Raw genomic sequence first — 13,926 nt, forward strand, 5'->3', positions numbered from 1 at the left:
TTGTCAAATATAGGAGTTAATAGAACAGATGCTAGAGACTTTCTCCATAATAGATTCATATTGTGTTCATACAACGCAGCCCTTGCACTCGCCAGACAGTCATACTTTTCCTCTCTCATAAGTTCATGCTCCCGCAATCCCAGTTGTCTCATTGACACCTTTAATTCTCTTATTCGCCCTGCTGTGACCACCCCCTAAACTAACCTTACAGCCGATAGCTTTGCATGCTACTTGACCGACAGGATTGAGCAGCTAAGGAAAGAATTCTCCCCACTTTGCCATTCTATTTCTCAACCACACATAGATCATGCCTTTCCTACCCTTCAGACTTTCTCCCTGGCTACTGAACAAGAGGTGACTGCGCTTCTCCTTTCCTCTCGCTCCACCACTTGCCCGCTCGATCCTGTCCCGTCTCACCTCATCAGAGCTCTCTCCCCTTGTCTTTTGCCTTCCTTAACACACATCTTCAACTGCTCTCTCTCTCTCTCTTCTGGCATTGTCCCTGCTGATCTTAAACATGCCACGGTAGTACCTATACTGAAAAAAACATCTCTTGACTCGTCCTCCCCCTCTAACTATCGTCCCATATCCCTGCTCCCTTTTTCCTCAAAGCTTCTGGAAAGACTTTTCTTTACCCGTGTGTCTTGCTTCCTCAATTCCAAACTCAATCTCTCTAAAGCTGAATTCCTTGTCTTTCCTCCTCCTAATACTGATCCTCCTCTCTCGCTCTCCCTTCAAGTTAGTGGTATCCACATAAGTCCATCCTTGCAAGCGGTATCCACAAAAGTCCATCCTTGCATACTGGATGTGAGGCTCCAAGGTGAGGCCAGAGTCCATACTTGACTCTGGCCTCACCTTTGAGCCTCACATCCAGTATGTTGCCAAATCCTGTAGATTCCAACTTAAAAACATAGCCCACATCCGCCCCTTTCTTACAAAAGATGTTACCAAGGAGCTTGTCCATGCTCTAGTAATTTCCTGCATGGATTTTTGTAACCCTCTCCCTCCCAAAAGCTGTATTGCCCCACTACAGTCTCTAATGAATGCCGCTGCCAGACTGATTTTTCTCTCTAGTTGGTCCTCTCATACCTCATCCCTTTGTCAGTCCTTACTTTGGCTTCCTGGTATCCTATAGGAGTCAATTCAAAGTGCTAACCGATACATATAAAGCACTGAACAATTCTAGCCCCTCTTATATCTCTTCACAGATCCATAGGTATGCCCCTTCTCGGTCCCTCCGCTCTTCCCATGACCTTCTCCTGCCCACTGCTGGGACCCGTACGGCCAACTCACGCTTGCAGGACTTCTCGCGGGCGGCTCCCTTCCAATGGAATAGCCTGCCTACCCCATCAGACCCTCCCCTAGTCTTCAATCATTTACATAGTGCCTTAAAACCCATCTCTTTAGGAAAGCTTTTAAAGCTTATGGCCTCCAAGAGTAACCTCTACCTTACATACCTGTCTCTTGCTCTCTCCTAAAGGGCAGCACCCTACTCTCTCCTCCAGTTCTGCTTCACTCCCACCTTATTTGATTGATATTTCTTGTCCTATTGCGAGCAGGGTCCTCTTCAACCTATTGTTCCTCTAAGTTTTCTTGTAATTGTCCTATTTATAGTTAAATAATGCCCCCTCTCATAATATTGTAAATTGTTATGGAATCTGTTGGCACATTTGAGAACAGAAATTGTAAGTTGTAAGCTTCAAATGCTGGAGTTAATGGCAGGACTGATCAAAAGTCCTTAAAAATGCTGGATTGTTAACTGGAAATCACGTAGATAAGGTTAATATATAAATGTAACCTGGTATAAAGTGGACAAAACCTGGAATTCTGAGCAATGGGAAAATCAGTGTGGCCCAGTGTGAAAGTCATCAGAACACCAGTACATCAGAAAAGCCCAGGGTTTTATTCGCTTCACAAAATATTTTACAAGCTCTTTAATCTGAGGGAGTCCGAAATGGTTTTGGTAGCCATCTTGAGGGAATCATAACTGTTTCAAAAGATCAGAAAGAAATCCATGGGCTGGAGTATTTAGCAAATTAAACAGGGGATTAATGGGAAACTAAAAACTAAAATCTCATGGCCATTACTCTATCCTAATTCTCCTTGATCTGTCTGCTGCCTTTGACACTGTTGATCATCAACGGCTTCTTTGCATTCTCCGCAATTTTGGTCTGCGGGATACTGCTCTCTCCTGGTGCTCTTCCTACCTCTCCCAGCACTCTTTCAAGGTTTCTTTCTCTGACTTTGCCTCTTCCCCCCAACCACTCTCTGTCGGTTCTGTCCTTGGTCCCCTACTGTTCTCTATCTACACTGCCTCCCTTGCTAAACTCATCAGCTCCTTTGGCTTCCGTTATCATTTCTATGCAGATGACATGCAAATCTACCTGTCCTCTCCTGATCTCTCGCCGCCCATCTTGACTCATGTCTCTGGCTGCCTCTCTTTAATTTCCAACTGGATGGCTGCTCACTTCCTTAAACTCAACCTGTCCAAAACAGAACTTCTGGTCTTTCCTCCCTCAAGTGTTACTACTCCCGTGTCTGTCTCTCTACCTCGCAGGCCCGCTGCCTAGGTGTTCTTTTTGACTCCAACCTCTCCTTCACCCCTCATACCCAATCAATTGCCAAATCCTGTTGCTTCCATCTCAAAAACATAGCACGCGTTCGCCCCTATTTAACCCCAGATGCGGATAAGGTTCTGGTCCATGCTTTTGTTCTCTCTCGCCTTGACTTCTGCAATATCCTTCTCATTGGTCTTCCGTGTTCCCAGATTGCACCGCTGCAATCTATAATGAATGCGGCGGCAAGGCTCATTTTCCTGGCCGCTCGCACCTCCCACGCCTGACCGTTCTGTCAGTCCCTGCATTGGCTTCCAGTTAGATATAGGGCTCAATTTAAAATTCAGGAGCTTGCTTACAAGTCCCTACGTAATGCTGCTCCAACCTACCTATCACCTAATACACAATTGTGTACCGTCGAGGCCCTTACGCTCTGCCTAAGACCTACGTATATCCTCTGTCCATACTCCCACCTCTAATGCTCGCCTCTGAGATTTCTCCAGGGCTTCACCTCTTCTGTGGAATTCCCTTCCCTTCTCCATAAGACTTTCACCCAGTCTCCACTCATTCAAAAAATAATTGAAAACTCACTTCTTCAGGAAAGCATATCAATTAAACTGTTAGCCGGTTTTTATCCCCCTCCCCCATGACTCCTCTCCTGCAGCTGTCAAAAATTACCTACTAGGCCTTCAGTGAATACTTTTCGAACAACCTACTTCATACCCCTACTTTTACCCTTTGTCACTATACCCCACTCCCTCTAGAATGTAAGCTCATTGAGCAGGGCCCTCCACCTCTTTGTTCCTGTACGTCCAGTTGTCTGGTTACAATTACATGTCTGTTAGTCCACCCATTGTACAGCGGAATCTGATGGCGCTATATAAATAATAAAATATAATAATAGTAACTATAGTCACCAGACTTATTGTATTTGTTCTGGTGAGTATAATCATTCCATTCAGGCTTTTTGCAGTACACGCTGTCTTTTCAGAGAAAATGCAGTGTTTACATTACAGCCTAAGGATATCTCAGATGGCAAGTAGAGGTGCTTCCTGAGCAGGGCTGGTGCAAGGATTCTTGCCGCTCTAGGCAACAATCCATTTTGCTGCCCCCTCATGAATGCAACTACATTCCCAAAGAAGTTTATTTACTAAACTCTGAATTGCAGTGAAGAGACATTTAGGGAAAGAGATTCACTGAGTAGACATTAAAGGGAAACTATAGTGCGAGGAAAATTATGTTTTTTGGGGCTGGCTCTTGTCCGACTTTACTTTTCAATTCTTTCCTATGGGGTTTTTCTGTGACGCTGGACATCCCTATGAAGAGCCACCAGAGGTGGAGTTAACCCTGAACGGTAATTTTCTTAAAAAGTGCAATAATTACTTTTGCAGGGCGAAAGGCCCTGGGACAGTGCATCCAAACCACTTCAATGAGCTGAAGTGGTCTGGGTGTCTATAGTGCCCCTTTAAGTGAAATCAGAGGCACAGTGAAAAATTTTGAGAACGGAAACCGCCTGGGGAGACATTTACAGAAAGGATAGAGAGATTGTTAAGGTATTTAGGAAACAGAGACTGGGAGACACTTAGGAGAGAGACACAGTGAGCACATATTCAGGAAAAGAAAAAGAGACACACTCTAACTAACACACACTTGATGGACGCACGTCTCTTTTCAGCTATGTAACTATATAACACACAATATCACTGGCATAGACACACACTGTCACTTGCACACGCTCATTAACACCCACACAGTGTCACATGCACACTCCCACTAACACACACACACAGTGTCACTTGCACACATCCTCACTAACACACACAGTGTCACTTGCACACATTCACTAACACACACATAGTGTCGCTTGCACACTCTCACTCAAACACAAGCTTCAACCACTTTACATAAAGTCACACTTTATTTCCACACACAAACACAGCAATTTAACACACACACCAATATACAACCATTCATACAATAACCCCCCTTCATACAATCCCCTCAGCGTCCAGTTATGCCATACCTGAGTGCTGTGTAGCACTGCCATTCAGTGTCTCCAAACTCTGCATTGAGAAACTGAACTTTCCTCATAGAGATGCATTGATTCAATGTATCTCTAGGAGAAGATGTTGATAAGCCAGGGCTGTGTTTGGCTTGTGCTGGCTCTGCCCCTGATTTGCCTGCTTGATAGTCTTAGCCAATCCAGTGTTTTCCTATGTTAAAGCATTCTAATTGGCTCAGAACACCTCTTCTGATTATGTCAGCCAAGCAGGCAGATCAGGGGCAAAACCAGCAGCAGCAGACTGAAATACAAGTAAGATTGCTATATTTAAGGAGGCAAAGGGGATCCAGGAGGGCAAGATGTTGGTTTAACACTATAGGGTTAGGAATACATGTTTGTGGTCCTGACCCTATAGTGATCCTTTAATGAAGCTGTTATAGTGTATAGATCATGCCCCTGCAGTCTCACTGCTCAATTATCTGCCATTTGTTTTGGTGACTGTAACTATAGTGTACCGTTAAATGAGGTGAAGTGGATGGGGACACAGAATGAACAGAATAGAAAGTTTAATAAGAAATAACTGAAGAGAATTAAATTGAATAGACATTGGAGGAGAGGATGCAATTAGGAGAGAGTAGACATCGTAGAATTAAGAAATAAGGACAAAGGCAAAAGGAGTGAAAGAGAGACAAGGGGTTGCAAGGCTAAGATGAAGAGAAACCAAAATATAATTAAGGGATATACAAAGAAAGGAAAGAATATAATTAGAAAGAAATTATAGAGAACGTAATGAAGATATGAAATGAGGAGATGAAGAGTTCTGAAGGTGTTTGATAATGAAGGGGAAATTAGGTATTAAAACCAACTCTCAAATGCACAAATCATTTGTTTCCTTCTCACTCATTAACCTTTCTCTCTTCAGAAATATAAAGTTATATAGACTGCTATAGACAAAACAGTGTATAACATTTCTGTTTTTAAATGATATCTATACAGCGTTCTTTACACCTGTCCCCAGGACTCATCAAAAGGTAAAGGTTCCGTGGTATCCAAACTTTAACTCAGATGAATTATTCAGTGATTCAATAATTTTCATTAAAATGAAGAGAGGAACCACACTCAATTCCAGTTGACATCTGGTGTACTGAAACAGGACCAGCAAATTCCAAAACGATAAGGCAGAAGAGGAACGAACCTCCAGGCAATCAAAGTGTCCAAACCACAGGCAGGTTTATTGGGTAAAAAAGTGACAGAGCAACAATGTTTCAGCCTAACATAAGGTCTTTATCAAGCTAACACCATGTGTATATATATCTTAAGTGCAGGCGGACAGGAAACGTGTTCTTATGATCTTGATCAGCATTTTTTTTTATATTTATTTTTATTTAATTTTGCTACCATTCCTCTAATTGACACATGCTTTAAGTCATTTTTGTGTGATATATTGTATCATTGTTGTGTATACACAATTGATGGTTGTCTAATGGCATTGTTATTGATAGAACATTAAGGTATAAATACATTGTGTTTTACATGTGGTGTTAGCTTAATAAAGACCTCGATGAGGTCAAAATGTTGCCCGTGTCACTTTTTGACCCAATAAACCTGCCTCTCGTTTGAACATTTTGAGTGTCCGGTAGATTATTATTTTCTCTTCTGCCTCAATCATTTTCATTGTTTCATCTGAGCACATGTATAACAAAAAAAAATTGCAAAAATATTGGCAGAGTTGATTTTGACAACTTTATTCTTAATTATAGTCTACAGAACTTTTCAACTTTTATGAAAAGAGAAAAAATTGCATTTATGGAATAACAGCAGAGTTTAAAAAGTATTTCAACTGGACATAGAGATTGTTTTCAAATTGATAATTATTACATCCACTATTAAAATGTCGGAATCTAGCAAGTGCTTATTTGAAGAGCAACATAGACATACAGTTGATTACTTGATTCAGTAAAAGCTACTGTACTGTCCATAGCTTTGTGAAATGATCCTGACATAATCCTGAGATTTATTTGCAAAAATAATTTTGTATTTTATTTAATGCATACCTGCTTGACCTTTAAAAATGAAACGTGGTGTACATAAACGGATCATTTTGAATTAATATTGTTCTGGCTGAAGGCATGATTGCAAACCTCATAAATGAATGCATGCTTAAGGAGTATTTGAATATATTCCAAAAAGATGAACTTTAATAACAACATAATTACTTTCAAATATTTACTCATATAATGTAGGGATGTGACGATAGTCAGCATACAGTTTCACAAATACACAATTGAAAGTAATGTTTCAGTGTTTGCAGATGACACAAAACTCTGTAAAGTAATACAATGTGAGCAAGATATTACTTTGCTGCAGAGGGATTTAGATAGACTGGGGGACTGGGCACTCAAATGGCAGATGAAATTTATTGTTGAAAAACGCAAAGTTATGCACTTGGGCGTAAAGAATGCACAAGCAACGTATACCCTTAATGGAAGCAAATTAGGGATAGCAACACACGAACAGGACTTGGGAATTGTTATAGACAACAAACTATGCAACAATGTGCATTGTCAATCAGCAGTAAGATATTGTCATGCATGAAAAAGGGCATTCATTCTCAGGATAAGAACATAATTTTGCCTCTTTATAAATCACTGGTTAGACCACATATTGAATATGCTGTGAAATTTTGGGCACCTGTTCTAAAGAAGGATATTATGGCACAAGAAAAAGTGCAGAGGCGGGCTACAAAATTAATAAAAGGAATGGAACATATCAGCTATGAAGAAAGGTTAACAAATGTAAACCTCTTTAGTTTAGAAAAATGTCGCCTCAGAGGGGATATGATAACACTATACAAAAATATATTGGCCAATACACACCATTGTGTGGAAATCTATTCACAAACTGGACTTTACATACGTCACAAGGTCATGCGTTTAGACTGGAAGAAAGAAGATTTCGTCTAAGGAAAATAAAAGGTTTTTTTTACTGTAAGAACAATAATGATGTAGAATTCTCTGCCTGAAGAAGTGGTTTTATCAGAGTCCATACAGATGTTCAAACAGCAACTAGATGGATGCTTGCAAAAACAGAATATTCAAGTATATAATTTTTCAATGTAGGGAATTAGCTTCTTGATCCAAGGATTAACCCCTTAAGGACCAAACTTCTGGAATAAAAGGGAATCATGACATGTCATACATGTCATGTGTCCTTAAGGGGTTAATCTGACTGCCATTCTCGGGTCAAGAAGGTTTTTTTCCCTAGTTTGTTGCAAAATTTGAAATTGGAAGTGCCTTAAACGGTTTTGTTTTTTTAGCTTCTTTTGGATCAATAGCAAAAAAACAAATGTGAACTTGATGGACAGAAGTCTCTTTTCAGCTATGTAACAATTGTTTCATTTAGAGTACAACATATCAGCAATATATTTTTTTATTTAATACAAAAATATAGATTTTCTCACAAATATATTATAATCTCAATTTCAGTTTCTAGCTCAGAGAGAATAGGAGCTCCACATTAATCAGATAGAATGTATTGGAATATATGATCCATTATTCTTTGCAGTCTTAGGTTTAGAGGCCACATCAGCAAATAAAGTGACAGCCTTCATGAATCTTAATGTAACCTGCATTATATATAAAATATGGCCCTTGTCCAACTAAAAATACACCTTTGATGTTTTATCAAACCCTGAATATTGATTTGGTCATTTAACATTCGGTCAAATTTAAGAGATATTGTGTGGTAGACATTCTGAATCACTCTGAATTATGTTTGCTCATTTAGTATTAATCTCTGATTTGACTAAACATTACCTTGTATAATGATCTAAATTGTAAATTCAACTAAATTCCTGAATCTGTTATTATTATTATTAGCATACTGGCAACATTACACTCAGACCTTTAGAATTACACAATGGTTATATTTAACAATAAGTAACTGACAGACAAAAGCACGTTAACAAACACAAGAGACATAAGAGATGACGATGAACTTGCTCAAAGGAATTTACAATCAAGGAGTATGGATTAAAAGAGCATGGGAGGAAGTACAACATACCAGAGCGAAGGAGAGGTAGATATTTGATGAATGAGTCCAGTTAAGTTAGTAAATGCTGTGTGTGTGAAAGAGTGGGAGGGTAAAGTATTACATGGAATATGGATATTAGTAAAGTGTGATTAGATGGGAGATCTAGGGAAGACTCACCCAAGAAGACAGTAGGCTGTGTGTTTTTAAAAAGTACTTAAATAGTTAGAAACTATTCAAATAGCAATATGATATAAAAGAATGGCAGAATTAATTTGATACTTTCAAATGCACTTTTGCCATTATTTGATTAATAAAATTGTATCCTATGTTAAGCCAATAAGTTTCAACAATCCATCATCCTGTCGAAGAGGACTTAGCAACATATAAAACCTTGATCTTGCAATACCCCAGAGGACCTGAAAACACTTTTCTACCAAATACCCAGTCATCTCAATTATTTCTAAGTTCAAGCTCATAAGTAGAGCAAACACCATTGAACTCCTAGATTTGATGAATCAAAATTAACTAAGAATTCATTTAAGGTAATGAAAGGATTAATACGTGCTGTAACTACTATATAGCTAGCAGAATCAATAGCATAATAAATAAACATGCTCACAATTTTTGCTATTATTCTTCTATACCTATAGACCAATTTTATTTTAGTTATAATTCACTCAGACATTAATATTAATTAATAGTTAAAAGACTGAAATCAATACTTCCTGCCCTTATACACATGGACCAAGTGGGGTTCGTAGCAGGGAGACAAGGCCCAGACAACACGCATAAAGTACTAGACATATACCATATCCTTAACCAATCCAAGCAAGAAGGAACATTACTGTCCCTAGATGCTGAAACAGCATTCGACAGATTCAATTTTTTTTACGAACAGTTTTAATCAAATTTGGCTTTCCCCACAATTGTATCTATTTGGTTAAAACCCTGTATAGGGCCCACCCACAGCAGCGGTCCAAAATTCAAGATTCTGCTCCAATCCCTTCCCTATTACAAATGGAAACCGCCATAGTTGCCTCCAGTCACCGCTCATATATATACTAGCTTTGGAGCCACTAACCGAAGAAATCCGACAAAACCCCAACATCCACGGAGTATCGATAAATGTCCGAGATTATAAATTGAACTTGTTTGCAGATTATATCTTACTGACACTCACACAACCTCTACTTTCACTATCAAACCTCCAATGTGAAATACTCACATACAGCAAATAATCATACTACCAAATTAACAGAGCCAAACCCCAAGCTATTGTGGGTATTAACTTACAAGCAGACTTAGAGACTAGATTGAAACGGGCATTCCGGTATGACTGGAGGGAAGATTATCTTATCTTCTTAGGAATCAAAATAACCAAAAGGAAGAAGTATCTCTTCTGTCAGAATTATGTCAAACTACAGAAATAGATTTAGAACACACTTCATAATTGGCAAAATAAGCTCCTATCATGGTTTGGCCAGAATGCAGGAATTAAAATCGTTACACATACACCCCATGCGTACCTTAAAAGATTACAATCTATTTTTATCAAATTTAGCTGGGGGGGGGGGGGGCGGTAAACAATCGTGTATACTACGGGCCTTGTTTATGAAACCAAATGACAAAGGAGGGCTGATCTTCCCAAACCTAAAAGCTTATTTGCAAGCAGCACACCTTACAAATATCATAGGAATGCACTCCACAACTTACACCCCCCAAAGGGTAAAAATAGAGGGACACTTCTGCAGACAACAGGATCTTGCAGCAACAATTTGGGTACACAAAACCCTTCTGAAGTTGCCCCCTTCAGCTTTGCCAACCACTTGCCTACTCTTTCAAGCCTGGTATGAGCACCTAAATTTGGTGACAAATGCACAGCCGTAGTCTTAAGCGACACCTATACGCACACTGCATATCTACAACGATACAATCAGTCACTTAAAATGGTACCAACATGTAATAACACATATACATCACTGATATTCAGAAAAGGGGCTCCCTCATACCCTAGCATTCCCGTATCTCCAACTGAAAACACAACATTGAAAATGCCTAAGATCAAAAATGTATATCATACTCACTTCCTTTGAGAAGATGTGCCTGCATCTGATCCCATCTAGTAAGATCCTGTGAATATGCTACAAACACATAACCACCCAGAGGACACTTCTGGTTCATGAATGACTGGCAAATTGACTTAGGTCACAAGCTAACTCTGGCTAAATGGAACAGAATCTTTGCAGCACACATAAGCCTTACTACATGTGCTTCACACATGGAGGCTTCTCGGAAAATACTGTACAGGTGGTACATGGTGCCTGCTAAATTAGCTACAATATACCCTAATATAAGCAACCAAAGCTGGAGATGTCAATCGCCAATGGCCATAGAAAAAATGCTCCACATTTGGTGGGCATGCCCAGGGGTAAAAGACCTCTGGAAAGGTGTGGCGACTATGATACAGGCAGTGACTGGACTCAGAATAGAATGCATGATAGAGACCTTCCTACTGAAATTACTCCCCACTAACATACTCAAGCCTATTCTAAAGATAATATACTTGGTACTCACTTCAACTTCCACTTTAATAGCTAAAAACTGAAAGTCCCCTACCCTACTGTCCATGAAATAAATACACACAATGGTTACTACCACACTAGAACATGGGTGATGATGTGGTACCAAACAAGAGTTGGGAAACTGAGCCACACCACCAACCAAATATGGGGTACCTAAACACAAACCACCCCAATACCGTAATACTGTTATATCCTATATATTGTAGAGATGAGTATCACAATGCCCTCAGGTTCTCAATGCCACAACGGGACTCTAAGGGTTGTGCCTGCTGCGGACAATATAGTTATACCCCCTTCCCTGACCAAACTTAACACCTCTAACGAAGAGTTCATAGCCCCGCAAAGCAAAAGACAAAACCATGGAAGATCCCCCCCATTCTCCAAGTTCATCCCATATCCTTCTATGTACTTGAAAATCTTTAAGTAATTTGCACACATCACACATATTGACCAGTTCAGACCAATAATGTCTATTCAGTCAAGTATCCAATAAGGTTTATTCCAGTGAACCCAGAGGTACAATTGGCACGTGGCATGCCTACATATGCGTTACGCTTTAACTGGATTTATTATGTGTATTATGTATGTAATTTTTTTTTTTTAAATGGCGATAGATAGACCGAATGATCCTATTCCATAGGGTCTCTACCCCCACAAAGGGTTCAGACAGACAGAGATGCCGATTCTACACTGTTCTGAACAATTTGAATGTAATAGTATTCTCTGTAATTGTTAGTGGACTGTCATGACTATAAGATTGTACATTTAACTCTCCCTTCCTCACCCCTGTCCTTTTCTGTACCCTTTCCTCGTCTTGGATCTCCAATAAGCTTCAAGTTGAAATAAAATAGTTGAATGGAAGAGTAAATTGGATAGAATACTCTCAAGGTTTGGCAAAAGGTTTCAGCAGCCAAAATCCATTACTGTGTGAATTCCCCATAAAGTGAGAAGCCACCTCATTCCTGAAACCTAACTAACATTTGTTGATTAAATTCTTTTGGATAATCTTTTCAAATGATCACAAACTGTAAGAAACACTTTTCAAATTATTTATATACAAAATGCCCCTTAGATCTTAATGATGACCTTTGTAGATAAATAATTAGGAGGGTTTTTCTAACAAATTTAAAATAATTGAAAAGCTTATCCAAATGAATTAAATAAAGGCCATTGTCTGATTGTAGGAATTTGAGATATCTAATTTCCTTTTAAATATCTGTGAATCATAATAATGTATGCCTATTTAAATAGTGTTTTTTTTTTTGTGTGTTTTTTTTTTTGTAGGCAGCAATTTGTATTTGCCATTAATTATGTTTGCTGGACTAGTATAAGAATATATTGGAAATATGGGTGTCGGTAATTCTAATGAATTTAGTTTGTAAAGAAAAGGTTAAGTAATTTTGTCTAAAACTAATTACTGATCTCAAAGTGAAAATAACACCTAAAATGAATGAAGCAAACCCCAAAAATATGTAGGAAATATGGCACAGATTTATGTTATTTAGAAATCGAAATGTTTGGTCTAATATATATATCTTTTAAACAGCATAAAACATGGCTATTACTTTTTAGTTATCAAATTCATCACACTGAGATTAAAAACTCCAAAATGATTAGTAAAGCTTTCTTTGCATCATATTTTAACTCATTAGATTTTAATGATCAGTAATATTTTATTTTCCATTGAGATTATGTTTGCTAATTCATTAAAATACATTTGATCAATACATAACCAAAAGAAGAAACTGTAAACATGAAATTTATTTCTGTTTTGCTATTTTTGGTAGTTTGTAAAGAAGCCTTTTTGTCCGTATTCTAACTAATAACATATCATTATTATTATTATTATTATTATTATTATTATTATTATTATTATTATTATTATTATCATTATTATAATTGCCATTTATATATTGCCAACAGATTCGGTAGTGCTTTACAATATTATAAGAGGGGGGGATTTAACTATAAATAGGACAATTAGAAGAAAACGTACAGGAATGATATGTACAATTATTATTTGACAAAGTCAAGAAAAATATAATTGTAAATAATTATCAAAGTTATGAATACTTGTACATATACCAATGTACATACTGAAATATATATTTTACAGGGTAACACTATAATATGTACTATGAGCGTGTCTATTTGTGAGGGTATACACATGTATGTGCATGTATGTGTTTTTATGTGAAATGCAAATACAACTTTTTTTGGACGATTCATAAAATAGGCATTCTTATGTGTGTATTTCTATATGTGTGTGCATGTGTATTGATATAAACTAAAAACACTACATTTGGTAGATTTTTTTAAAAGAATTAGATTTTCTAGAAATTTTGAAATATTTAATAATTTAAAAATGTATTTTTTTTTACTCTACCTTTGCTGAAACAGGAGTTGTTTAATAGCTCCTTATCTATCGATGACAGTTAGCCAAGTATGAGTTCATGCACGTGATTGGTTTTTATACCAGTAGGCTATATAATGGTAATGTTTAAAGTTAAGGATGCCATAATGTTAAACCATGCAACAAACCATGTAATGATATTTTTTTTTTACATGATGAATGACATGGGAGTTGCTTTCTGTACGCAATTCAAGACAGGATAAATCTGTCACATGAGATTAATTTTCAAAGCCTGTTTATTTTTCTCCTTGTCTATAATTGTATGTATGAATATGTTAGAATAACTAAGGCTTTTTGTAGTCTAATATAAATGGAACTAATGCAAAAGCAAGTGGGGTATAC

General features: G+C 37.9%; 1 protein-coding gene across 1 annotated transcript in view; it reads right to left on the reverse strand.

Moving 5' to 3' along the window:
• LOC134585433 (serotriflin-like) overlaps nt 1-13,631 on the reverse strand; it is an 83,802-nt gene extending 70,171 nt beyond the window's left edge. Inside the window, exon 1 of the mRNA XM_063440851.1 lies at nt 13,558-13,631. The gene's annotated coding sequence lies outside the window, so the exon portion shown is untranslated. The remainder of the gene's footprint in view (nt 1-13,557) is intronic.
• Between the last annotated feature and the right edge of the window lie 295 nt (nt 13,632-13,926).

The sequence above is a fragment of the Pelobates fuscus genome, chromosome 2, assembly GCF_036172605.1.
Source record: "Pelobates fuscus isolate aPelFus1 chromosome 2, aPelFus1.pri, whole genome shotgun sequence".
In the NCBI taxonomy this organism is placed as follows: Eukaryota; Metazoa; Chordata; class Amphibia; order Anura; family Pelobatidae; genus Pelobates; species Pelobates fuscus.